The sequence below is a fragment of the Gavia stellata genome, chromosome 7, assembly GCF_030936135.1.
Source record: "Gavia stellata isolate bGavSte3 chromosome 7, bGavSte3.hap2, whole genome shotgun sequence".
NCBI classification, from domain to species: Eukaryota; Metazoa; Chordata; class Aves; order Gaviiformes; family Gaviidae; genus Gavia; species Gavia stellata.
The window spans coordinates 48,733,627-48,759,960 of NC_082600.1; positions in this window are offsets into that span (position 1 = coordinate 48,733,627).

The following is a 26,334-nucleotide window of genomic DNA, read 5'->3' on the forward strand; positions in this document are numbered from 1 at the left end:
TAGTTACCAGGTAGTTGCATTGGCTTAGTTCAGCTGCATTGTCTCCACATGTTCTGATTGAGCTGTTCTCTTTGAACCTGCAGTACCAAATTCCATGTAAAGAAGACACCAGAATTGATCTAAATATCCAGATGGCAACCCGCCCTCTTTGGGTTACTTTTGGGCATGTACAAAACCATGTACAAGATGTACATAATTTGAAAATACTAAACAGTTACTGCCTTACATGACACATCATGTAGCTACAGCTAGCGAGCTGCTAGGCATTAAATGTTCACCACCCCTGTAGGACACCTAATGAATCTTTGACCAGGTGGTCATTGGTCAGGTGGGGAAGAGCCTTCTTTGCTCCTTGGATCAGGTTGAGCCTTGACATTGCTGAGCTGCTCTCTGCCTAATCCCTAAATTTTCCTGTAAGGCTTTGGTAACTTTTTCTGAGAGCATTTTTCCTGCTGAATGCTTGGGCTGCTCATGATCCTCTACTTGTCAAGCTTAGCTGTCATTGGTTTTACCTTCCTTACCTTGCATGGATCCAATATGTACTTTCTCGCAGTTCCTTCTTACAATTTAGCGATTTTCCTGGAAGTTTGAGTCGAGAATTAGCAGCTGTTGCTATATCCCAACTAGAGCTTGGATCCGCGTAGCTGAGCCACTGAGTTGACAGTTACTAGACTTTAAGTTCAGACAGTGGCATGTCTTTGCATCAACTTTGCAGAAGTCCTAGGAACACGATAGATACCCAAGCTGGCCCAGCAGGAAGTCAGCACAGATATAATAGGATTCACTAATTCATATTGTTCTTCACACCTTAGGAGAAAGATAGTTGTTCTGCCCTAAGCTGCAGCTGAGGTATTAAACCTTGTCAGATCCAATCTGACTCTGCTGTTCAGCCAATTCAGGTGTTTCTGAATCTCTAGCACTGTTAACCCACAGCTTGGATAACCTCTCCATGGATATTTGGAAAGTGCATAATTGGTAATATGATGATTATACAAGCCTTAGTATTTTATTTGGTAATTCTTGAAGAAAGGGCGTTAGTCTTTCCTACTTAATATGTGAAAAGAACAGAGTTCAACAACTTGAGGCTGAACTACAGGTTATCTTTTGGAAATATACCATGTCTCTGATAAATGACTTTGAGGCATGATGAAATAACCTTCCCTTATTAAGCTCTAATACTTTTTGATTCTTCACAGTGTTAAGAAGTTGTTATTTCCAGTTGAAATATTTCTTTATTTCTAATTTAATATTTCTAACTTTACCTTCTAAACACTGGATCTTGTTATGGTTTTATCTATCAGATTAAAGGGTCTCTTCACTGGATTTGTTTTTATCAATTTTACGAAAGAGAAAAGGAGAACTTCTAATAACCATAAGCTTAATTAGCCAATTACTATTGGAAATATTGGGAGCAGAGATAAAAAATGTAAGGCAAAAATTGTAAATGATGCATTTTCTGACTCTATTAGAGGAAATATATGAAGAGGAAAACTTAATTAATGAAGCAGACTCAGAATTTGTATTAGAGTGCGTTTGTAACAGGAAGAAGGTCTGTCTGGTAAAGTTGAAGTGGGACATTGCCATGCTTGCGTAACAGGACACAAAATCCGCAGGCCGCTTCAGAAGGCGCAGTGTGAGAGCAGTGTATGTCAGCGTTCCGTGTTTTGCTCCTTTCTGGGGTGAAACAGAGCAATGTATCCTGCAGGTACCTTAGTCTCATGTTGCTTTTTAGCATTTATGTTTTAAGACTGCCCTGTTTTTATAGCACCCCCCATACACACTTCAAATTCCCAGTGAGAAAAACTTATTCAGCTGAAGAATTTACCCCGTCTCTTACCATATTTTTCTGTTCACCTGGTTGTACACAAGCAAAAGCACAGTTACGATGGCCAAGTAGCACTTAGCAGAAATAAACTGAGGGCCCTGTGCTTTTTTATTATTTTTAAACAGCTGTCACTTCTAAGTGTGGTACTTTTCAAGGTCCAAATACTTGAAGATTTTATTCACAACATTGTTAATGAAAATGTGTTCTCATATTCCACATTAAATAAAAATATAGGTGAAAAATAAAAGGAACTTTCAAAAAGGCTACAATAGCGTTACACTTCAACCAGGTACTATCTCTGCCCCACCAAAACCAGATGCGTTGTGCACCTTTCTGTCAGTCTGCCTTGTTCTCTTGTGATGGAGAAATAGAAACTGGCAGTCACTCTTTATCTAAGGATAGAACAAGTAAAGAGTAGTTCTTTTTTTTAATAAAAAAGACCAACTCTAACTTTGGCTTTATGTTCGTTAGAATATACAGCAGCTGAAAGAAAGAGTTAGAAATAGAAAAAAGAATGAAGGCTAATCCTCAATTTAGCAGCATGAATTAAAAAGATCACTTTCAAGGCCTGCTACTTTTCATTCCAAAGATCTGAATGGCAGTGTCTCTTCCCCAGTGTGACCCTTGTTATTGTTGAATAAAGGAGTGTGGGTTCTTAAGAAAAAGAAACAGGTACAGGAGCTTCAGTAAAGTCATCAATGAGCATGCTGTTCTCATTCTCAAATTAGAAGAAAGACCTCTTCGTACAAATCTGTGAAGAAATCAGAATTTTAACAGTGGCTATGGGCTATTGTTTGCATCAGGCCTAACTAACCTAGAGAAATGGTCTATTTAGGGTTGGTTTTATATTTTATATTTATACATAAATATAGTTTCCCGTGTTCCTTTCTACTTTCTTCCTTGTTATATTTCATAAAATATCAGGCAACCTAACGATCTGCTGCTGTTGTGCCCATGGCAAACCATTGATTTCGGAGAGTAACAGCTGGCAGTCGTGTGGCTCTGCTGCCAGTGGGTCCGTCTTCCTCCCCTCCGCTGTGTCGGTGAACTCCGGCATCTGAAGAGCAGCGGTAGCAATGCGCTCCAGACGGTTTCGGAATAGTTTTAATTGTTCAGTTGTGCTGTGGTGTTAGAAGTGATCCAGATGTCCTGCTAACTCATCTTACATTTCCGTTCCATGTTACTTGAGGGCACTGACAATTTCCTTCAGATCCCTGAGATTTAATTTTCACATTACATTTCTGTCACCGAACAAATGCCATTGGAAGCTGTTTCTTTAGCAAATCTTAGTTTAGTGAAAAGTAGAAGCAGCATGGAAAGAGATTTCCCCAGGCAGCTAAGGCAATAAAAATAGCATGTGTCTCTTTAAAGACAGTTTCATTCTGGATTCCAATAAAACAGACAAATTCATCTTTCTCTTCTTCTTTCTTTTTCCCTTTTTTAAAGTTTAATAGAGGTTATAGTAGTGTGGTTTCAAATAATATCAGAGGATCTAATTATTTTTGTTAAGAATCATGAAATACTTCTAAGCTGTACTTTATTACATTCAATTTCAAATCACATTTAATTATTATCTCCTAAATAAAAGGAAGGAATGAAAAATTATGAAGTCTGCACAGACTGACTATATCTATTTGAATTCACTCCCTAAACCTTGAGCTGCTAATTTGATTATGAATTGAAACATTTGTGGGGACTACTAATTCCATTGCAATCTTCATTTCAAGTACCCTGACTGATGGCTCTACTTCTCTGATAACCTTTTGCAGAGTCTATCGGATTCCTTTGGGATTTTTTGTTACTTTTCTTCTTAACAAAGAGAAAAGTACTTTCTGGCCTCAAGTCTGCAGTTAACAAGACAACAGATGAGGATGCTGAAATCACAACTGTGGCTTCATTTACTTCCGCTGGTTGAATGTCTTTGTTTTAGTTGGGTACAGGGCCTGGGAAGTACTACTGCAGGCAGAAAGGGAACCATCTTATTAGCTGGACCATTTGTATGTGCTTCTGAGTACCTGAAGTTAAATTAATTCTGCTTCTCTCTAGAAATGCTTTGAAACTTTCTGGCTTGGTTTGACTGAATTTGAAGGAGTGATTTTTTTCTTCTTTTTTTTTCTTCCCATGGTAGATCAATATTCTATTTTCCACTTATTTTTTTCAACCTCTCTCCCCTACTCTGCTTTAAACTGACTGCCAAGTTGGTAAAATACTGGGATGGAAATATGCAAGAGTTACACACTAAGAGAGAATATGCTTTTGTCCTGGCTGTTCAAAGGACTAGGGAATAATTGAAAAATTTGAATTAGAGGCAGATGAAAATACTGAAAGGTGCTTATAATTGAAAGATGTTGCTCAGCTCTCTTGTGCAGGTTTGTTGGTTTACTAAGAGCCTTGTATTACTAAGATCCCCCTGCACAAGTTAGAATACTTTGCTATGAGATCTGCTTGATATACATGGTGCCTGTAGTGAGGTTTTACAAAGTAGATACAAATGGCATAACATGGCAAGTAAACATTTATTCTTTTAGTGCAGCAGACTCTGCCGACAGAGGAACAGGGTAATTTTTCCTGTATAATTATGCTATTGCAGAGCATAGATTGCATTCTCTGGATACATGGAAAAAAAGTTACTGGACTTCTCCATGGGGATGTAGAGCTAACAGGCATTACTGTGTCCTTTGGAACTCTTTATATGCTGGCTATTTTGACTCATAAGATAACAAAACCATGTCACTGAAAAAATATCCAAGCAACAGAACTGGTAATATCGTAAACAATAGGAGCTCTTTGGGGCATGTTTAAATCAGTCTGAATTAAAATAGTAGGTCTTGAATATTTATTTGAAGAAAAATAGAATAGGTAGTGATGTTTTGAATAAGACTTTTGTTTGGGACCTCTAATTTGTGTCCTCTCTATGATGGGTTTGTCCCTTCTCTCTGTGACTGGTTTTTAGTGTGAAGGACATTGCACAAATACAGCCAATTTCTATTTTCTCAGGGTATTGAGGGAAGAAGGAAGAATCTATAGTCTATTAAATAACATAGTCAGGTGTGGTTTCCTGTTGGTTATTGAGGCCTGTGTTCTTGTTTCTTCCTCCAACAATTTAATTTAAAAAAAAAATCTTTTTCTTTAAACTCTTTGTTAGCAGAAAAGACTTTCACAATGAAAGGTGCTAAGGATATGTCTTGGAACAAGCTGTAAGGAGATCCCTGGTGCAAAGACTGCATTACTCAGCTCCAGCTTTCTCGGACTGTATTTCTGTGGCACGGCACTGTTGTTAATAAGCCCTGCCAATTAACAGAAAGATGACTCTTCGTAGTTCAAGGAAAGTTCTCCACAAATGCCACTAAACTGCTTTCAGGGATCCAAATCTGTTCAGGTTCCCTTTCCCAGGCTGTACTTGTGACAATCCTTATTGCACAAAAAAAGATTAACAACTTTGTAGTCAACAACCAAAACTGAGGGTGCCACATCAGTGCCCTAAACACCCCCCCCTTTGCTTGCTGTCTGCTTGGATCCATGAATCTTGCAGTATGTTTAGCCCCCAGGCAATCCATTGCTTAATGTGTCCTCTGTTTTGAATCATCATTCTAAGATATAACTCTCCCCAAATCTTAAGAGAAAACCTTTATCTTTAGACTTGGTTCCGAGAGCCAAAGAGCTAAAAACTGGGTATGGCCTTTCACTCCTGGGCACGTAAGTCACCACTGAATCTATATTTATATATCTGTCTTGAACTGGTTTCTGTTAAGCACTCTGCCTAAGATGTAGGCATGGCAAAGTTTCACAGTACAGTTTTTGGAGGATGAAGCAGGCTCAGAGTTCATGTATTTCCAATAGCAGGTCTGTCTGCAAGCTTTATCAGCTTGTTTTTCTTTCCAAAACGGTGTTTTCATTTCTGTTTGCACCGTAGAGCCAGAGGATTTAATGAGCTGGATTCTGCTCTGTCTCAGTACCTACAGAATTAACGGTTAAATTCGCATTTTCAAAATCATTTTCAGGGAATTACGTTAAAGGGATTAATAAACTAATTAGATTTTGATGTCCCTATATGAATTACAAGTACTAGATGTTGAGAATTCTTAAGATGATATATGTGACTCTCAGATCCTAGAAATTCTTGTCATACTCAAAACCCACAGCTCCCACTTCTGTGGAAAAAAAAAAAATCAAGCAACTTCAAAGTAAAAACAGTCGAAGACCTCTAATGGCAGCATACTTCTTGACTAAAACTGTTTTGTAAATTACATTTCCTAAAGTAGGAAAATGGATTCCGCAATGCAAAATTACATTCAAAGGCCTAAGTAAGAAAGAGTTACTGCCTTGCATAAGAAGCCCCAATAATGGCAAAGAAAACGGCTGAAAATTTGTGTGATGGTCAGGAACTATTTTCTTAATAGTTGCTAAATCTGTACAGAGGAAAGCTGGCAGAAATGTTGTTCAAAGGCAACATGAACATCATGGAGACAATTCATCAGAACAGCCAGGCGAGACAGTTTTGTCTCCATGAAATTCACTACAGAACCGTAATTACTTTTTAATTTGCTCTCTCCGAGCCTTCCTGGCTGCTGTCAATATCTTTACATACCCATGGCTATACCTGTCTTCCACTTTGTTGCCTGTTTTAACTTATGCAGTAGCAGCAGTACTTGAAATATTGTTTCCTTCTCTAAAATTTGGTAGTTACGGTTCTTTTTCAGCCCAGAAGCTGGTGTGAATGTGAGCAGTCTATTCCACCTAAACGCTTAGGCTTTTCCTTTAGATGCCTCTCCGAGGTTCCTAAGGAGGGGGTTTGCCATTTCACAAACACAAGCTGTGTTACTCACCTCCATTCAGTTATTCTTGTCTTTCAGTGGTTATTACCAGACCATCCGATTACTCCGTGTTACTTGGTGAGGCAGGAGTGACGGCCCCTTCATGCCGAGGCACGGTGGGACCTCCTGTAAGGAATTACATGGGACCTGCTTTCTGAAGCGCTTGGATCTTTTTGGACTGTGGTAGAAGGGGGTCTGCTAAGAAATGAAAACAAAGCCAGAGCTAGCTTCATGTCTGTCTGATTCTGATGTCTTTCTGGTTTGTTTGTTTTAATCCTCTCTATTAGGAGATGGTAATTGTCTTTAAATGTCCCAGAATACAGTTTTGTATCTTAAGTTGGGATCAAGGGGCAGAAGGAAAGTTTTCCATAGATTGCTAAACCTAGCACATATGTACCATGTTATTTTACCTCTTAGGGCTGGTTAAATTCTCTCCTGTGTGTATGACACTGAGCTAGTGCCACACTTGAGCTTATTAAGAGTTTAACTACTTCCCTGAGATACTTCTTTCATTTGATGACAGATTAAATTAAAATTTCTGGGGTGTTTTTGTTGCTTTTTCTGTATAACTAGATCCATTTGAGAAGCCCTTGCTAAGATATTACATAAATGCCCTCCTTCTCTTTCCCAGGATCAGTTTTGTTTTTACCTCAAATTGCTCAGAATATTGATAAGAAAAACACGGGTTTTGTTTATGATGGCAAGCTTCTCTTTTCACCCAAAGTAGAAACTACACATTTTATTCCTTCAGCTACTGGTTTATTGTATGTTTGTTCTTTAAGGAAGACTGGATTTTGAAAACCAAGTTACTCTATACTTTTGAGAAAATAATAGTGAAATAACGGAAGTGTAGACAGCCACAACACTTCTAAAATCTTGTTACTGTAGGACTGTTCGCTATAATGTCTCTTCACTGAAAATGTTTATTTTCAAGAAGCTTGTAGAACTTCGTCAAGGAAGGAAACAATAAAAATGAAATTATTCAAAATGAATATTGCCCAACCTTTTCTGTGTTGCTGGTTTTCGGGGAAATACTGCTACTACTGCAAGGTTAGGCATTTAACTTCAGTTCACAGTACTCCTTTTAGATCAGTAGCTGCTTTTCTTCTGGGATTTATTTAAAATGCCTTAGTAGCATTAGTGCCCCTGCAACTTGGGCTAATTATCTTCAGTTTTCCATACCTGAGTTTCTCTTATCTCTTAAAAAAAGGTAGAAAAAAACCCCAAACCAGCAACTTTGATTATTGTATCTCTGGGTTAAGTAATAAGAGAACAGACAAGTTAGATGGTCTCCACTGCTGGGTAAGTGATATTCAGAGGTATTCAGCTGAGAAAATACCTGATCATGTGATGTTATAGCATGCTTTTAAATTCTGAAATGGAAGGGCTTACTCAAGTACAAAAGTGCATTTTACAAAGATTATAGTACTATCTTTGCCTGGTTTTCTTCTGTATTGTAGATGTAAAGATGATTGGTTTTTCTTTTCTCCTTTTGAAGCAGTTCAGTTTCGTGGTGTGAGCAGATCAAGTGTCTCAAGTTGGAGTATCAGAACTAACTTTCACTGGTGGTATTGGCACCCCTAAGTGCTTTGAACAGAAAATAACATTGACTGATACAGCAATAGATGTTGGCCTGGAATACTTGAGCCCACGCTGTCAATCTGAAAAGCTACCACAACCACAAATTGCACTAGATGAAGGAAGTTCCAGAATATCTGGGAGCCTTGAATAAGCAAGGTAAAGAGCTACAGTCCAAAGTAGGGAGGGGCCTGTATACATATATTTGTGTGAAATATCCCTGCTATTTCAGCCTGCAAGTTCAGTGCTCATTTCCCGCAGTAAATAGTTTGATGATGGCTTAATGGAGATTGTTATGATGGAAATGAAATTAATGAAATTGATAAGGGGAAGGAAGGGGGTGCCTGCTCTACCCTATTCATTCAAAAGTGAGTAGTCTCTTGTGGATGCTATCTTCATTTACCTCCAACAGTTCAATTAATCTTAATTAGACTTGTTTATTAGGAGATTTGAGTATGTTTATTTAGCATTGAAGCTTTTCGGGTGCTCCTGTCCAAATGGACTGAAAAAGAAGTGCAATCAATTAAACGATGTAGGGAAGTAGGAAATGAAGCCTCTTTCAGCAGGATGTAGGCAATGTGTGATCCTAGAGATGCGTTGCACCTTTAAATCTTTACCATTTCTTACAAACCAGATGAAATGCCTCCTTGAAGTCACTCTGCAAACACAGGCAATGCAGAGAATATATTAGACCCAGTATCTCCATGACAGTGCCTGTATTAAAAATGGATGGACAGCTTCCGAATACCCACTGTTTGCTGTCACCACAGATAGGATTTGGCTAATGAAACAGCTAATTAGATTTTTTGTAATCCTGTCGTCATTGTTTGAGAGGTGACATTTTGCTTGAATTTCTCATGTGGATCTCTTCAGTCTAGGAAGCAATACTTTCCTCTGGCCAATTTGGCTCTTGTCACTTAGCTGGAATGGCAGTTCCCTCTGTTGGTGTAATGAAATTGCTGCCTTCCCAAACACAACTATGTCATTCAGCATTTAAATAGAAAAGAATAGGGAAATGAGGATCCGATTAGTCAAACAGGCCTGTGTTCAAAATCCATTTCTGAAATCAAATATAGAATTGGATTGAGTTCATAATGGAAGAATTACTTAGGTATTATTACAAACTGTATTACATATTCATCGACTTACTGAATGTGCATGAATTTGCCAGGCATTCTCCACTCCCCACTCCTCATTTCTGTTCAGTGCAGATGCAGAGAACGGGTAACAACCGAGCTAAAAGCCTTCTGAATTAAGGAGTGATTAAGACAAGTTTGGGTGGATGCTGAATGTTAATCTCACAGGCCCCATTCTTCTGCGACTTAAGAAGGTGCGACTTTCACTGATAGCTCTCTGTCTTCAGTAGTGCATTGTGATGAGACTAACTTATGAGAATGTAGTCCTTGAAGTTTAACTGAGTTCTGTGTTTTTGGTTTGGTTTTTTTTTTGAAACCCTCTGTGATAAATGACTCAACCCCAAATAGGATTGCAATTAAAGTTTACAATTTATTAAACGAATAGAGGCAAGCAAACAGCGCTGGGTGCGCCGGGAGTCTCTGCTCCACCAAGACGCACACCGTACAGTTCTTGTTTTCGGTTTATATTTCTCTTGCTGATACATATTCATAGGAAAGGTTGGTCTTTGTAAATGAATTAGGTGTCGTCCCCCCCCATATGTGACGTGTAGCATGATTTGGGTGGAGAGACGAGTGCTATAGTCATATATGTTTAGCATGACCTCTATAATCTTCATTAGCATATGCAGGGGTGTGAGTTGTAATATGCATTTCACAGGTAATGAAGCAAAGGTCAGTTATCGGACACGAAGCCTTTTCGAAGAACAAAGGACCTCTCACATTCCTGTTATCTTACTGTCTTTGCTGACCATAAGCAGGGCTATCCTGCCTCCACAGGGCCCCCTCCTTATCTGCACCCTGTGTTAGCCGGGTGAGTCTCCACTCCCCCGGGTCGCACAAGAGATAGCAAGGGCAGTCTTAACAGCTCTTTGTGCACAGGAATCCCACCTCATTATCCAAACTCCACATTATCCACCCCGTGACTATAGTCACTCGGATCGAAATCCAAATCACACTCGCATAAAATCGCTTTTGGGGGTATCCCTCACATTAGACTTCTTTTGCTTAATACTATGCGGTTAGCAACAAAACCAGTTTTGGAATATTTGTCAGGCAACCCTTGCAAGATACAAGAACTATATACATTAACCACTCTGTGTTTCTTAGGCTTATGGGAACTATATACATTAACCACTCTGTGTCTCTTAGGCTTATGGTTAACAGGGGTATGTAGGACAGAAAGTCACATTTCATCATGCGGCCCTAGCATTGTTCCATATCGACACGAATCAGATGAACACATTTCACACCCTCCTTGCTAATAGTATTTCTGCTGGTATTGATTTCTAATGGGAGTTGGGAGCTTTATTCCCATAGAGATTCTTATGAAATCCCTGCAATTAGAGAAACAAAATTACACTGACCAGGAAAGCTGTATTAATTGGTAACTCAATATAGTTTGACCCAGATCATCTGCGTTTCTGCCTGGATGCTCCCCTGCCGTCTGTGGGGCTCTGAGTTCTGTCCGCAAGAAGCTTACTGGGCAGCTCAAGTTATACTTGGAAAACTCTTTGTGTTAAGGGTCCTTTCTTGTAGTATGTTAAAATAACAAAGTTGAGTGAATCAGTGTGCAAACTGCCAATCTTCGGGGCAGGTACAGTTTGCTGGACAGCCTTGTGATGTCAAACACATTGTCCAGACTTATGGGATATAATAAATCCTATAATGTAACTCAAAGTGCTTATATGAATCTATATGGCAAGTGACCTGCACAACTGACCGTTTTATGGGATTACTTGAGAAAATATCTTGTCCGCTGCTATTCTATTAATATTAACACCACAGCCTCTTCAGTTTAATTACATAAATGGTATATATGAATGCCCTGTATTTTTTTAGCACTTCTAAATATAGAGTCTCAAGGGCTTAATGCATACACTGTCTCACGATACCTCTGTTGTAGTAGATGCCACCTCCACAGTATTTTTAGGCAAACTTCAGCAAAGAAAGTTAATTCTTGACTCAAGTCAGAGGCCAAACAGGATTAGAAGTTGGATTGTCTAACTGAGCTCCAGCTGTGAGGGAGTCTGTCTTATCAGCTACTTTTCATGGTATGTGTGTCAGACTGTTTTAACTCTTTTTTTTTTTTTTTTTTTTTTATTCTTGCATCAGAAGAGCTGTAGTTTTCAGGAATTTGGGCCTAATGTTGAAGCAGGGGTACTATTGCCTTCAGTTCTTATTTTAACTGAGAAGATGACAGTTTTCTGTGATCAGATATGAGCCACATATTTAGTACCCTTAAAGAGAAGAAAAAAGGCTAATTGCAAAGGACATTTGGAAAATGTTAGTCTTTTGACAGCGGATTCTATTTCTGTAAAATTTCATCATCATTTCATCATTTTAGCTCTACTTCTCATGAATTTTCGTTTCCATTGCCATTCTTTGTCTGCCTTATGTATATTTAGACCTCAGCTGAATAACTGCTTCGGTTTCTTCCGATGCTGTCATCCACATTTTGCGTAACTGAGATGTTCCGTTTTCAGAATACGTCTGAAACGGACTAAATTACATGGGACATAACTGCTTTCACAGCATTGTTGGAAGCCTGCTTCTCTTTTTCATGGAACTTTAAATGTTTAAACATTGTACTTAAAGTGTATGTCTAAGATTGTGTCTCATACCTTTGAATTTCTTTTGGTTTTATAAATTGTCGAGAAGCTTTTGGAAAAAGCTTTTTTTAAATAAAGCAATATTTACTTTTACAAAAGAAACTGGCAATTTTTAATCATAATCTTTTAGTGGTTATTTTGAAAAACAGTTCTTTTTAGGTATTGAAAAAATTCATTTTCTTTTTTCTGTTGCTGATATTGAAATACTTTTCTTTCTGAAAATAAGAATGGCTCAAGTAGAGCAGGATGAATTTCTATGAAATACTTTATACCTGCCCATACCTATAGGGGCTATTTTTAGCAGGTCCTGTCAAGGTTTCAAGGATGCTTACAAGGGCAACTTCTATATTTTTGCTGGAGGTGTTGGTGCATTTTTTAAATACGGACATTTTTCTGCTAAGAGGTGGAAGAAAAAATAATTTCACATTCTTCTTGAGTTTTGAGGTATTAATAAGTTTTTGGTCACTACAGACACAAACTCAGTCCTCTTAGTAACATAATTGTAATTTAGAACCCTCTGAGTCATATAGTATTTCTGCGTAGCTATTCATTATTAGTGATAATTGCATGAAAAGGAAGTTGTTCTGCTGTTCCTGCTGCTTATTCTCCACCAGAAAGCATAATCCTTTGTTTGTGGACAGCACAATTAGCAGCTTTGGAGATCATAATTATTTCATAGCTGGGGCTTAGAAGACACTGAGGAAAAAAAAGATACTCTTAAGCCTTGTGAATTTACTTAAGAGTTACTGTGCAAAGTTTCAGTTGTCTGAGACATGAGAATGTCTGTAAAGATGTTCAACTGCTCACTCCACGAGTGCGTGTGTGAATGGGTTGTTGGTGTATGTGTACGGAACAGCGCTGATCTAGTTGTAGTACACAAAGCAAAACTCAACAATGACAAAAAAAGCAAAATAATGGTGGCACAAAAGCAAACACCCGAACCGTATGTTACCTTACAATGGAAATAAAACTGACTGAGAATAGATTTGACCTTCCTGGGTACCTCATGAAACTGATACGAGCTAGCCTGACTGAGAAGTCTGGGAAAGAGAGAACCAAATCTGTGACCAGGTGGGCGAAGTGGTGGTAGTTTTTTCTTCCTCTCTGGTAACTATTGTCCCTCTTTGTAATAGGTGTTGATATGGTATTCTTGGCCATATTTCCAGCGTGTGACGGTATGCAAACACATGCCTTTTCCAATTCGTTATCTGAGACAAGTTCAAACAAATTTACATGCTTCAAAAGACAGGTATTGTATTTTCAAACTAATAATGTACCCAACTTATCTAAAGCGGCAGGGATATTAAGCCTCATATGAAACTGTTTCAGTACAACCAGGGCTCGTTTTGGTATTCCTGTTCATACTGGCTGAGGATATGCATTCTAGCAGACAGCAGCTAATGATAATTTTGGCTCTGTGAGAAATCATATTTTCTATTTTAAAAAGTAGTGACGGATTTCAATCTGTTAATTTATCAGTCATTTGTATCACCAGGACTCAGTATAGATAGTGTGCTCAGGGACTAGAAATTGCTGAGATGAAAAACCAAATAATTTAAACCCCAGAACTTTATGGTTCAGTTTAATTTCCACATCTATGATTTTGAAAAATATCTGATGACTTTAGTGTCAGGGATGAAATTTTACTTCTGTAGGCCCAACACATTGGTGAAAGAGCAGTCTTTATTCTACTTTGATTTCTTCATCATCAGAAAAATAGCCAGCTAAATTGCAGCTTTTCTGTCGGTGATAGTAATTTGACAAGAATACAGAGCTCAATTTTAAGCTTTGCGCTGTGTTAGTGGCTAAGACAGCAAAAAAAAAAAATCCTCCACTGAAGCTGAGCACACTTGATTTGTGGTTGCTGAAATGGTTGATGTTAAACCTCATAATACATTTTTCTTAACAGAGTCACCTTAAATTAGATCAACATTAAAACAATAGTTAAGCATCTCAGTTAAAGCATATTAACATCCATTTTATTTGGGCAGAAGCAATAGTTCATTTCAATTTAATTTTATTTATAATCCATTTAACATGAATATACGCAAGTAGGAAGGAAACAGGAAAGTGAGTAGATTTTGCTTAAAAAATAAGTATACAAATAATGATTATTTGACCTATAAGACCATTTAGTGGTTGCTGTCAAAACTAGAATCCCTTGTATTACCAATAATATAAAATAAAAAGACACTATATATTCTGAAGAGTTTGTCTAAACAAAAGTGATATGCAAAACTGCTAGGGAATGAAAATGACAGCTTTGGTGGTATGAGCACACTGCATGACTTTCTGAATAAACATCAAACTACACATGCTGAAACTGTTTCATAATGTTAAATATTCTATGCAGACCTGTACCATCTTGGTGTTCTCCGAGTGGTCTTTCAGATGCCACTACCACCAGTCGCTTCTCTTTGGGCCGTTTCAGTTATTTCTTCACTCGTCTGCTATTTTCTTTGTATATGGCAATCCCCAAATACACGTGCACTAATCAGCTATCGAGCAATTGACCTGATTGATGGTGGTACAGTCCAAGGCTCTAAAACAAGTACTGGACAGAACACAACACAACTGTTTGTACTGTTTGGTTATTTCCCTTTCCCATATTTTTTTGTAAGAAAGCTATCCATCATCCAACTCCACAAACAGTGGAGCATGTCTGTTATAGGAAAGATGCCGGCATGGTGTTGCCTGGGAAGCAGATCTGCTGTGATCCTGTGCTCCTGAAAACTAGGTCTGGAGAACAGCTTAGCTTACTGACAGTGCTTCGTGTCCTGGAATCTCCTTACAAAGGTAGTACGTGGAAGGACAGATGTAAAATGGAGAGGAGACAAGTCCCGGGAACTCGTGTGCTCTCTATCTGTTATTTCACAAAAAGATAGCAATGAATATCATTTAGCCTTCTCCTTTTGTTTCCTGGCATTTATACAACTAAATGGAAGACATTTAATATATCTGTTTCTAAATGTATTTAATAGCTACTGACATGTCCTTCAGCAACCAAAGTCAGTGTGTTACACATCAGCTTGGTCCAAAAAAGCTTAGTCCAGAAGTCACTAGTGCTTCAGAGCAGAAATACGACTGAAAACCTGGTAGTAAAATTAACTTGTCTTATATGCGTCATCACTTCTGCGAAGGTGCTTATGGTACCATTTCAGCCATTAATTTAAAACAATTAGCTTTGGAGTCCAGGTCGTTCCATATTGTGAATTCTCACTGGAATGGCATAAAGGAGGAAGGGAAAAACAAGCAAACAAAAAACCCCCAGTGGCCTTGAAAGTTTGGGGTTTTATAGTGTGAAGTCTGTGGTTGTGCCACCTAGGAACAAAGGCAGCTATTGCCCTTATAACCTACTTCAGAAATTCGGCAAATTCCGTTGAGCTTTAGGCGCTGGTAATGGCTGAATGTATTCAGAGGTAGCCCTGTGCTCTCTCTTGTTCTCAGTTTGGCTGTTTGACTTCTTGCTTTCAGGGAGATTTTGAGGAGCGGTTAGTATCTCTACCTTAAGCATCTTTTGTAGTGATTAATATTTATCTCCCAAGAGCTCTCTTAGGAGTGGTCACCAGGGTGTTGTTACAATAGCAAATGTGCCCAGCTTCCATCACAAATCATAGCTATCGTGAAATTATGTTCTTGTAAAAACTGCTAGGGGCCCAGTCACCCAAACTGCGCCCGCTGATCTTCTGTGTACTCGTGGGATAGCTTCACAGAACCACAGAATTGTACAGAATCACTAAGGTTGGAAAAGACCTGCAAGATCATCAAGTCCAACCATCAACCCAACACCACCATGCCCACTAAACCATGTCCCGCAGTGCCACGTCCACACGTTCCCTGAACCCCTCCAGGGATGGTGACTCCACCACCTCCCTGGGCAGCCTCTTCCAACGCTTCACCACTCTCTCAGGAAAGACATTGTTCCTAATATCCAGCCTGAACCTCCCCTGGCTCAACTTGAGGCCGTTTCCTCTTGTCCTGTCACTCATCACTTGGGAGAAGAGACCAACATCCACCTCTCTGCAACCTCCTTTCAGGTAATTGTAGAGAGCGATGATGTCTCCCCTCAGCCTCCTCTTCTCCAGACTAAATTGCCTTCTCCCTGATAGAATGTCTTTCAGAGGAGCAGACTTTATATTCTTGTTATATATTCTGCAGAAAATATCACAGGGGTATTTTTCCCAGTGTTTAATACAAAATGGAAACAATATTTTTAAATAGTAAATTCTTTAAAGGCGTCTAACTTAAGGTGAGGAAAAAAAAGCCAACAATCTCATGGAATATTGTAGCGTGCTGATCTTGTTTCACATAAATCCATTTGTTTTTTGTTTGGAGCCTTCAGTTATGTGTTAAGGTACTTTCTGAAAACATTGTCTTTCATTCCGCTGATATACTTACTGGTCAGATCATCTCTGAGGAAAGACAGGCTGTTTGCTAAGCACCTTTTAAAGACAGATGATTGAATAACTGGCTTTCTGTTCTTTCTGGGCGTGTCCTTCACTTCTGATGGAGACGGGTTTTTTTAAAATGTCAGTTTTGCTTTGCATCTCAGCAGAGGAAGCTCTACTTAAATACAATTCCTAATGAATCGGGCCCTCAGTATTGGGCAACAATTCACAAGACAGTTTAACATTTCAACGGAACAGTGGCGCCTGCCTGAAAGTGATCATTCATTGAAGCTCTGAAACTGGGTACTGCATGTCAAAATGCGATTTAGGCTTGGGGCTGCTGGTTCAAAGCAGATGATGGGGCTCCTTGAGTAACTAAGGGCACCTAATGCCGTGCAAACATTGACCAGAGGCAGAAAGAGCCCTGTGGGACAGTCCATGGGACCAGCTGTGTCTTACCGTGGTGCAGGCAGCACGTTTTGCCGCTGCTATACAGTGAAAATTAATGTTGTGAGGGTCTGGAAATGGTTTACCAAGCAAACATATCCAGGCTGTGGAATAAAGCTGCTTTTCTTTTCTTGCTTACACTGTGAAAGAAATATTTTCATTTTGCCGCTGTTTATGCTTACGGAACCCATTGTTAATATAGCATATCTTACACAGGTCTGGTGAGTGTCTGTCTAATGGGCAACTGTCAAGCCCTTATAAAGTGAGCTTATACGAGGAAGGACTCATAACAGGATTATATCACTGACTAATTGTGATTTTTGGACAATTTGCCCAATATAAATGCCTCTTGTCTGTAAAATGGGTATGAAAGTTGTGATATAAAGGTACGTATTAAAAATACTATTCAGAACTTTTTGTAAAAACCTACTATTAGGTGCTTACTATTCAATATGATCATAATAAAATAATGAAAATCAGTGCCTAACATAGGATACAGAAAGCTTGGAAGCGGTCTCATTCACAAGTATGAACTTTCTTGCTTGCACACTGAGTGAGCTATGCCCTCTGCTGATTGTGGGGAGAAAAACTGCTAAAAACCTGGGAAAATACAGCTGAGACACAACTTTTGGATAAGGTAAACTAGAATAAATCTGTTGCTGTTTATTGATGTATCTAAGGCTCTGTCTGTGACTTGTTTGTTTACTTTAGAGAATATATATCTCTATGTGGTTAAATATGTTTGAGGAGATACTTGCCAAGTCTTCGTACATAGCTGTATTTGCGTAAATTAAGCCTTTGAGTAATTGAAAAGATGCAGGTGTCAATGCATTTTTCAGACTGGATGGGCAGTATCCATCAGTTGCACCTATCCATCTGTATGATCCTAAAAATGAATGGCTTTTGGTGAAAGTGGAAATTCTGTTGAAATCTAGAGATAAACCAAAGAGAACAGCAGTTGTCAGTGTATTGCTCAGTACCTCCAAAACTCTTTGTGCCTGCCTGAAGTGCGTGTGTAAGGTAAGGAAAGATTTGGCAAGAGCAGCTTGAATGGGGCTTTCTGCTGGGGGTGTCTCTAGGGAGGATTGCCTGGTGACAGCAAAGTGTCCGAGTCCTCCTGCCTCGTGCTGCTGCTGCCCTTAGTGGGCAAAGGCCATTCAAAAAGAGGTGCTTTCGCTCCGAGACAGAAGATGAGTAGAAGAAGGCAAGAATCAGAAAAGACTGTAAGGGAAAGACTCTAAAAAAGAGGAAGGGGGGAGCAAAATCTCTTGCAAAGATGTTTAATTGTGATTCCTTTTAGGTGTCTGACATAATACTGAAGAAAGCAGCAGAAGGCTCCGTAGCATGTTGTACAGTCGTGCTTCCTGAACGGTGCCTTTATGCCTGGAGGCCCTCGATTCTGTGATTCTGTGACCTGCAACATGTCTGGCTAAAAGGCTAGAGGTGTCCCAGTTAGGCGTCTTGTAGACTGATGAATGGAGGTACCTGACCTAACACCCCCAAGCAGATAGCTGTTGGGCATTTTTTGATAGAAACCTGTTTTTCATAAAAATTAAAAAGAAGACTTGGCAACACAAGTAATGCGAGTGATATTTCCCCTCTGATCTCAAACCTCACCGCAATATTTTGAAATATGTTAAGGAAGATAAAAGCTCTAAGTGTGGGTGTTTTAGACTTCCTGAACAGCTTTTTTTACTTAAATGTTTTGAGTCAGGTTTAAATTTAAATAAGTAGCATTTATTGTCTCTGGATTATTTCACTAAAACACATTAAATTTAAAAGATTTTGTCACTAGTTTTTAAAAGATTATAAAGGCTATACAGATTATAAAGGCTAAAAGATTATAAAGGCTAATACAAATGGATACATATGTGCTCATTTTAAAAATATAAGGCACATAGTTATGTACATGTAAAAATGAAAAAAACCTTCACACCAAGAACTGCTGTATTGATCACATCCTAATTAATATTAGAAATTTGTCTATTCCGGAAATGTAGTAATTTGTTTTCTAATGCTGGTAATGTGGTTCTGTTCTGTTATTGTTTACGTCTAAAATACCTACCTATAAAAAAAGAAAACAAACCCAAAAAACCCTGCACCCTCCCACATGTTCCATACTTACCACCCTCCAAAACAAAACAGAAGTAAAAAAAGATAAAAATAAATTAAGATTATTTTAGGCCAAACCATTGTCATGCATATGACATGACTTTGGTAGCCACAGGCCTATGAATGCTGCACGCACTGAGGTGGATTGAGGGCTGTAGCGTCTGAGCTTTTGTTATTCATATCTATGAAAATTAATGGACTTTTTCACCCAACAATTCTTAGTTTAGGTCATTGCATTTCTGTTTATAACAAATGAGATTTTAGTTCCCAATTTACTCTCCTCCTCTTACTGTTAATTGACAGGCTATAGTTTATGCCAATTCACCATTCTGGATTAGCTTCAATTCTAGTATATATTTAGCATTTGTTAAGGGTGTGAGATAACAGAACGCTTACAAGGTAGAAGCTAGATGTAATGCCACTTGCTGTCATATCTAGAATCTGAAAGATTTGCCTGTAACAACAGAATATTCTTAAAATGTTCAGCCACATGCCCTCCGAGCAAAGTGTTATATGTCCTCCCTGAATAAGCCAAAAGGATAATGTGGGTAAGCTTTTTTGGGCATGACAGTGTTTATGGGAAAACAAAAAGCAGTAAAAGTAAAATAATGAAGTTAGATTTAGAAAGAGTTAAATCCTTTCGAGACATTTCTTGCTTTGCAAGCTGATATGACGAGGATTATCAGATCTCACCCTGAGGCGTTAGCTGATGTTGGGTGTGTGTGAAATAAGGTATTGTATAAGAGTTTGAAAGAATGTTACTATTCCTAAAAAACAAAGATTTTCTTTTAATCATTTCAGTATTGTATAGATCCGTCACTGCATAAAGCAGTGTAGAAATCTGTGATGCTGATTAGTGCATGTGTCCCTTGATTCCAGAGGACTTGGGGCTCTTCTGCTACAAAATTCTCCAGCTAATCTTTACTGCTCTCTTCCCAACTCTTTCTCTGCCAGCGGGGGGAACTGGAAGCAACCTTCAGGAACTCCGCGCTGCAGGCTGGAATTCAGAGGTGGCAAATGTGGGTCTGTCAGAATTCTGGAGGACAAAAATTATTGTCTCTTTTCCGTGACGTGTTGAATGGAAGCTCTTGCGAGCAGCAGAATTTCTAAAAATACATATAAAAAAATACAGTTGACGGCTGTTTGACAAGGGTCTTCATTTGTTTTTTACAACCCCCCTGCTTCTCGTGGTGAATGGAGCGAAATCCAGTTGGTGGCCGGTCACAAGCAGAGTCCCCCAGGGCTCAGTTTTGGGACCGGTCTTGTTTAATGTCTTTATTGATGATCTGGATGAGGGAATCAAGTGCTCCCTCAGCAAGTTTGCAGATGACACCAAAATGGGCAGGAGTGTTGATCTGCTGGAGGGTCGGAAGGCTCTGCAGAGGCATCTGGCCAGGCTGGATCCATGGGCTCAGGCCAACTGTATGAGGTTCAACAAGGCCAAGTGCCGGGTCCTGCACTTGGGTCACAACAACCCCATGCAACGCTACAGGCTTGGGGATGAGTGGCTGGAAAGCTGCCCAGCGGAAAAGGACCTGGGGGTGCTGGTTGACAGCCGGCTGAATATGAGCCAGCAGTGTGCCCAGGTGGCCAAGAATGCCAACACCATCCTGGCCTGTATCAGAAATGGTGTGGCCAGCAGGAGTGGGGAGGGGATCGTGCCCCTGTACTCGGCGCTGGTGAGGCCGCACCTCGAATGCTGTGTTCGGTTTTGGGCCCCTCACTCCAAGAAGGACATTGAGGTGCTGGAGCGTGTCCAGAGAAGAGCGACGGAGCTGGTGAGGGGTCTGGAGCACAAGTCTGATGAGGAGGGGCTGAGGGAGCTGGGGTTGTTCAGTCTGGAGAAGAGGAGGCTGAGGGGAGACCTCATCGCTCTCTACAACTACCTGAAAGGGGGTTGTGGTGAGGTGGGTGCTGGTCTCTTCTCCCAAGTGACAGGACAAGAGGAAACAGCCTCAAGTTGCTCTGGGAAGGTTTAGACTGGATATTAGGAACAATGTCTTTCCTGGGAGAGTGGTCAAACACTGGAACAGGCTGCCCAGGGAGGTGGTGGAGTCACCATCGCTGGAGGTGTTCAAGGAACGTGTGGACGTGGTACTGCGGGACATGGTTTAGTGGGCATGGTGGGGTTGAGTTGATGGTTGGACTTGATGATCTTGCAGGTCTTTTCCAACCTTAGTGATTCTGTGATTCTCAGTGCTTATCTTTGAAGTCTTGAGTCAGGTATTCAGTCAGGTCATTCTGTGATGCGCTGGTAGCTACCATATTTTAGTTCTTGCCTGATAAAGACCTGACAAATAGGTGTTTGAGTGCTCCTTTGAGGCCTTTGTGTCCTCAGGTTTATTCTTTCCAGCTTTCTCAAATGTTGAGGAATTCAAATAATACAATGTGCAAAAGTTTTTTGGTGAAATGTGGTATGTAAGAATCAATATTGAGTCGGTCATCTTTGTCTTAAGGATATACATAATATGACTATACAACGTTATTTTTTTTTCTCTACACAATATACATGTGTCTGTCGAAAAAATATTAAGGGAATACTTAATCGGTGGCATGAAAATGTAGATGAATTTTTTAAAATTAGGCGTGCTTCCCTAGGTGTGTCCCCATGTCTCAGGATGCAATACAACAACAGTTCTCTCAAATCTGCATTCACTTAGCAGCTGGTGTAAAACTGGTGGTGTTAAGTTTAATTAGGTTGATACTTTGGTTAGTACAATATTGTTCTCTCAAGAAATGTTGGTGTTCCATATCAACACATGTTCCTCATTTTCCACGCGAGATGGATAATTCTTGAATGCCCATTTAACCTTATTTTAGTCTCTGCAAAGTGCCAGAGTGTTCTCAGTTACATTTGATGATTTTAGACTATGTGGCAGAAGCTTTCCTCCAGGTTTGTGGTTTGTTTCCAATAGGAAAAAAAGAAAACAAAAAACCTGCACATACTTGTGAACTTCTGGCCTTACTGGGGTTAATGGGAAAGCTGTTATACTTCAAATGACAGGGTCCTGGAGACTTGCACTGGAGCAGTTACTGGAGTAAAAAGTGCTTGCATGAGTGAGAACAAAAGGGTCAGACAAGTAGATGTAAGGTCTCTCTGTACCAAGATATCCTCCGTTCATGTTAGAAACCTTTCTTCCTTGCATATGTGTATCTTTAGCTGTAGCAGAGTCAGCTCTCCCGTTGCTCTCCTATTGAAGAGCCGATGATTGCTGATGTCATACCTGTGTAACGATTATTTCCCAGTGACGAAGGGAGCAGCCAACTGTTACCCATTCCTCTCTCCTGTTAGGGATGGTGATTCAGCCAAACCAATCTTCTGTTCAGGACAGAAAAATACCCTGGGATGGATCTGAGAGCTCTTAGCAAACATCCCTGCGGTTCTGGAGATGCTTTTACCACCTGCTTTGCATCAGCTTCTGGCAAGAATACCAACAGAGTGGGCTTCAGACAGTGAGGTGCAATCTTAAACCTCAGTACAATGAGAAAAACACTGCAGCGCTAAGACCAAATGAAGCAATATTGGATTCTTTTTAGGCTATTATGATGTACTTTTCCATCTGATATATGTCTCCTGGGTTTGCTTTCCTTAGGCTTTTAGAAAATGTTTGTGACTCTGTTCTGTAGCTGTTGTTGTTGGCTTCTTTTTGATGGTTTCTTTTTTCCCCTCCAAGTATTAATTAGCTTTCCTTTTTCAACAGCTATAAATGTCCAGAGTGCCAACTAAAATGAGTGGGGACTGAAAAGGAAAAAACAGTTAATACATTTCAGTCTTTTATGTCTCGAAGAAAAACTCTGTAGTAAACCTTTCCTGTACTTGAATCTAAAATTATATTCTTATTGTGTTTCAGTTTTAATAGGGAGGCATAAAAGTAAATGGGTAGTTTATGCATATTTGTGTCAAACAAGTGTTGTGCTTAGATTGAATATGGTTTGTATATTTCGTAACAAATGTTTTGTAACACAGGTATTTTAATGACTGAACTATGTGTTGATCCCCATTTCTTTCCAGATTGTTGTATTCTGCCAGTAGAAAGGATGTGGGAAAGTGAACGGAAGAGATTTGTAGGGATTGCCTTTGCATGAAACTGGCATAATTAGTTCTTCGGTCCTTGCTTCTGCTGCTCTTTGCTGCTGCAGGTGTGGGAGGACATGCTTCATAACACATGGAGAAGGGACTGTTTGCTTCTAGCTGTTGTCAGCAACCCAAGTGGGCTGACAAACTCGTTAAATAATTTTCATTGTTTCAGTAAGGGGTTAAATTTTGAATTTGAAGTGTAGCACATTATTCAACCCTTATACCTACTGATTATAGGCAGTGGGTAAATATTTAAACATTGATGCCTTGATTGTTATCTCTGTGACTGCATGTGGTACTACACAACAGTATATCACATCGAGTAAGGATGATGCACTGAATTGCAGGGGAATTTCTTAGAGGCCAAATATGTTAACTTAGAAACTGGGAAGGACACTGGGCAGAAATGCCGTAAGATTTCTTAGTGCTAATAGCTTCAGGTGAGTATTGTATCTACTGAACAGACAGAATAATACCTGCCTATGTAATTTGCTGTTGCCTAGCCACGATCTTCCTGTTCGTCTTTCTTTGGACTTCTTTAATTGTTGAAAAGTTTCAGTCTGCCTTGGAGAGAATCAGTCAATATTAGAGCTCTGTGCAGGCCGCATATTAATACTTAATCGCGTTTTCAAATTTTTGTGACACACATTTTGGTCATTTTATACCTTGCCTGGGGAACCAGAGGCCAGTTCATCATTCACTTTTTGGTTTCTGTTTTTAGAAGAAAGCAAATATTCTGCTGATGGAATAATGAAGTTTGCTACCGATGTGCATTAGAAGACTAAAGAAAAGAAAGAAGGAGAGGGAGGGGATAACTGGAGAGAAGCCAAAGAAACCTCCCTATTGCCAATATTGCCAACCCCTTTGGGAATCGCTAATTAATATGCTTCTTTTCTGGATCTGAATGATTACGTCTTTCTAACAATTCACACAGCATTGAACCACCATGCTCAGAGAAAACAACAATACAGCTGAGAAATCCCTTAATATCCTGCCACATCCATGTGGTTATCTGGATATGAATGAGAATGAGCATTACAACTTGAAATCTTCAAGACCATGTCAGAGAGCCATTTCAACCTCCCTCTTTTGTGTTGCAACCACTTGCATTCATGCCCACCTTTTAACGATTCCACTTTTTCAGAGCACATCACTGAGCCCTCCAAGTTGGTTTAAAACTTTTTTCTATTATTAAAAAAATCTGGAACATGGCCCCAGACTTGCCACTCTGGCATTTGCATTATTATTTTTCTCACTTCCACAGTTTACACCTGTGCTGGTTTTGGCTGGGATAGAGTGAATTTTCTTTGTAGTAGCTGGTATGGGGCTGTGTTTTGGATCTGTGCTGAGAACAGCATTGCCAACACAGGGATGTTTTCCTTATCGCTGAGCAGGGCTCACGCAGAGCCAAAGCCTCTTCGGCTTCTCACCCCACCAGCGAGTGGGCTGGGGGTGCACGAGGAGTTGGGAGGGGACACAGCCGGAACGGCTGACCCCAACTGACCAAAGGGATTTCCCATACCATACGACTTCTGCTCAGCATGTAAAGCTGGGGGAAGGAGGAGGAAGGGGACGATGTTCAGAGTGATGGTGTTTGTCTTCCCAAGTACCTGTTAGGTGCAGTGGAGCCCTGCTCTCCTGGAGATGGCTGAACACCTGCCTGCCCATGGGAAGTGGTGAACGAATTCCTTGTTTTGCTTTGCTTGCGTGCATGGCTTTTGCTTGAGCTGTTCACGTGTCTTTACCTCAACCCATGAGTTTTCTCACTTTTACTCTTCCAATTCTCTCCCCCATTCCACTGGCGGGGGGAGTGAGCGAGTGGCTGTGTGGGGCTTAGTTGCCGGCTGGGGTTGAACCACGACAACCCACCACAAGGTGTGTGATGTTTTTGCAGCATGTTGTTAAAAGCTGTGGAGGAAGTTGGCACCTATGGCACAGCCTTTTTGGTTGTATTTTTAGACCTTATTTGGTTCTTACTGGCACTGTTGTAAAACAGTGGAATGTTATATAAAACTACTTCATCACAATCACACTTCAATTTTTTAATCTGAAAACATATATATTTTTTTTCTATGCTTGTCTCTTTGTGCTTTCTTTCCACGATATAATGAATGAATGGAAGTTTTCTGGGATCAGCAGTTTCAGGGGAGTTATAATGAGCAAGCCTAGAAAGAATAAATTTGTGCATTGCTATGGCGAAGTCATAAGCGTCGAAGGCCCCGTGTGACAAAAAGAAAGGATATTTCTTAAACTGAAAATATATAATAAATGTAATTTATTAGAGAATTTATTAGAGTTGTGGAGAGAGGAACAATTCATCTTATATAGGAGCACTGAGTATTTCTAAATTAATGCATTTATCACTTGGTGCATTGTTTTGGTGTTTGGATCCAAATGGTTGCTTGGATTAATAATGCCTTACAGAGCTTTGGTCCAAATTTTAGGGCATACTTATTTCCCATGCAGCTGCACACATGGAGACCTCCACAGGAGTTTAGCTGTGCTGAGGACTGAGTAAAATCCTGAACAAAGACCTTTTTAAGTATCAATATATAACAGAGACACTTAAATGAATTCACAGCAATAATGATTCAAAGTGAAGTGCCCAATAAAAGCATAAGCCAGTCTGAAAATATGAAACATTTTATTGCACGTGTCTACAAACACAGAGGATGTAGTGTTGTGGAGTAGGAGTACAGAGGAGATATACCTCCATTTCTAAGGAACATCACAGAAGACCTGGCAATCTAGATAAGCTTTTCGCAGATTGCGTTGACTCCACAGGGCGTGTGAACTGCTGATAGCCATCATTTACTCTGCTAAGCTTATTTGCTACATTTTCAGAAGTTCTGTTTATCTAAAATTTTATTTTCCATCCCTACCCTCACAGAAATGATATTATTGTGCTGTTCATAAAAATGTGTAAATGTGAACCTATGAAAAAATTTGCTGACATGACAAATTCTAAACAGTTCTTGTATGCCCTGACCAGTACATCGAGGCATGTTATTTCATTTTGTGGTGTTACACTTGCAAGCACCTTCTAGACCTGTTCACGATAATGTCACGTTTTGAAAAATAATGTAGTCAGTAAGCAGCTCTCAATTTTTAAGAGCAATTTGATCAAGTCTTTTGTTGCTAACTGTAGTTTATCTGAGACACAAATTCTGATATTATGATTACAGCATTTTCTGTGTAATACAGGAATGTCTAACACTTGTAATGATCAGAATGACTATTACTTCTTTGTATGCTTATTTAGCGTCAGTTCTAAACCTAACAGTTTAACAACTGAGCGCTCTCTTAGCAATTATCAATGGCAAAAGCAGAAGCAATACCCATAGCGA